The 2,507-nt window shown below is 40.5% G+C and overlaps 1 non-coding gene across 1 annotated transcript; it reads left to right on the top strand.

Annotated features, from left to right (window-relative positions):
* The first annotated feature begins 1,206 nt into the window (after positions 1 to 1,206).
* LOC133704001 (small nucleolar RNA SNORA5) lies at positions 1,207 to 1,334 on the top strand. Its single transcript, XR_009843969.1, has one exon. It is a non-coding gene; the product is annotated as a small nucleolar RNA SNORA5 (small nucleolar RNA).
* The last annotated feature ends 1,173 nt before the right edge of the window (positions 1,335 to 2,507 follow it).

Raw genomic sequence — 2,507 nt, 5'->3', positions numbered from 1 at the left:
AGAAATTTAAGTTATGGGGCCAAAATATATTTTTTAGGAATTTATTAAGTCAAATCAGGGGCTTAATTGCATAAATATTGAAGTTTAAGGGCCAATTAGGGACTTAATTGAAGAAATCCGAAACCAGGGACCAAATTGAAGAAGGCGCGTAAGTATAGGGGCTGGAATTAATTGATTCAGGGGCCTAATTGAAGAAATTGGAAGTTATTTGATCAATTGAGGGCTCAATTGCATAATTCAGAGACCAAGGACCAAAGTGAAAAACGCGGCCAACTATGGGGGCGAAGACCGAAATTCGGCAGGGATGCAATTGAAGGGACAAAAGATGATTGAGGGCTGATTTGGACTTTGGCGCGTTTTGGCGTTTTGCAGGTTTTAAATGAAACGGCGCGTTTTATCCAAAACGACGTCGTTTCATCCATTCAAAAAAAAAAAAAAAACAAAAAAAAAAACAAAAAGGAAAGGGGCAGAACGGTGTCGTTTTGAACGACACTGTTCATCTTCCTTCTTTCCCCCCCGAACATGCAGCGGGGAAGAAAAGGAAAAAGGGATGCCTTTTGTTTGAATTTTGCCGGCCACTCTCTCGCCTGGAGCCCACCGACCGGGCACAATGGCCGACCACCCACCGCGCACCACCCGCCGAACCTCGGCAGCCGCGTCCATGGCCGACCAGCCGGCTGCCCCCCCCATGTGAGCTGTAAAAAAGGCCATGGCTTTGGCTCTATAAAAAGGACCCGAAAAGAGAAGAAAAGGGAGGAAGAAACGGGGAGAAAACGAAAAAAAACAGAGATAGAAAAGGGGGAAGAACCGAAAGGAGAGAGAAACCGAGAGGAGAGAAAAATATAAAAAAAATACTGAGGAAAAAAACCAGAGGAAAGAAACAGACCGAGAGAAGAGAGGGAAGGGAAGAAAAGAAAAAAAAGAAGAAGACCGAACCATAGGAAAAAGAAGGGGAAAGTTGGAAACGGGTAAAAAATTGAAAAAAGAAAAGGAGCACCGCCGGACGTTCGGAGCAGCCGCAGCGCCGCTGGACACCGCCACCGGCCTCCACCGCAGCATCAGCAACGCGGCCGCCTCCTCCTCCAGGTAACCCTTCTTCTCTTTCATTTCCTGCATTCTTTTTTTCTTTCTTTCACTGCATGCAGAACGACTAGCGTTCTGCATGCAGGGGTGGGGGGAAAATAATTCCCCCCGCCCGTTTTGGGTTGCTGGGCCAGGCGGATCCTGGCCCAGCCCTGCCTTCTGGGCCGGGCCTGGCCTAGAAGGCAACATTAGTATTTTTGGGCCGATGTCGGCCCAATCCATTTTTTGGGCCGAAATCGGCCCAAACACCTTTAGGGCTGAATCCGGCCCAGCCCAGTTGGTTGGGCCGGCCCAGCCCGGTTTAATATAATATATATTATATTATATATTATATTTTATATTATATATATATATAAATAAAAAAAAGGATTTGAGAAAATTCTGCAAAAATTATTAAAAAATATGTTTCTTTTTTCTGTAATTTTATTATTGTATTTTGACCAATATTGGCTTGTATTTTTATACTGTAAAGATACAAATCCGGTATTAAAATACCCGGTTTTCGTCAAAGCGTCAAAGATTTTCAAAAAAAAAATGTCTTTTGCTTTCTAAAAAATTTCCTAAATATCTTTAAAAATATTTGTGATTTTTCTACATATTTTCACCAAAATGGATTAATATTTGGTTGTATTTTTGTACTGTAAGAATACAAACCCGGTATTAAAGTACCCGATTTGCGTCAAAACAAAAAAATATACATAATTAAAAAATGTTTTGTTTTAAAATACGGCCTAGTCTCTCCAATATATATATATATATAAATATTACAACATCATATTTTTCATACAACAAAGAAAATTTTAAAATGATATATGTATTAGCATGCATTTTGGCTTTAATAACCAGTTTATTCAAGCCATGAGAACTAGGCCAATATTTCAAAAATTCTAAAAAAATCTTTTTGTTTTATTTTTTAGATATGGGATTATGAATTTATACACAAAACTTTTTCCTGATATTAAATATGTTTTTTTATCATAGACATTAGCATGGTTAGGTTTTACCCGATAAGATAAGGACCTCCTTATTGAGGAGGACTTTTCTTGAACCATAGATGGACCAACAACTAGGAAACACAACGGGACCTTGATTTTATCAGACAAACAAACAAAGCAGCTTACCTTAGGTAGGGCGTATTTGGGGTGCTAAAACCTTCCCTTTACGCAACCAGTCCCCGTGCCCGATCTCTGAGACCAGTTAGGGTTCCTAGTGACCAAAATACTAGGTGGCGACTCCCACACCATTTTTTTTATTAAGAGACAAAGAACTCCTTGTCTCTCCATATTTACCAGATAGATATATCCATCCCCCTATACACACCATGAGGGTGGACGATCGCCGCGACGTCGCGCACCCCGCGACACTCCCTATCGATTAAAAACCCTAATATGTCTTATGACAAACCACTTCCCTTTCCACTTTTT

Source organism: Populus nigra, chromosome 9 (assembly GCF_951802175.1).
Source record: "Populus nigra chromosome 9, ddPopNigr1.1, whole genome shotgun sequence".
NCBI classification, from domain to species: Eukaryota; Viridiplantae; Streptophyta; class Magnoliopsida; order Malpighiales; family Salicaceae; genus Populus; species Populus nigra.
The sequence above is the reverse complement of the archived record's forward strand: the minus strand, read 5'-3'. Positions and strand labels throughout refer to the sequence as shown.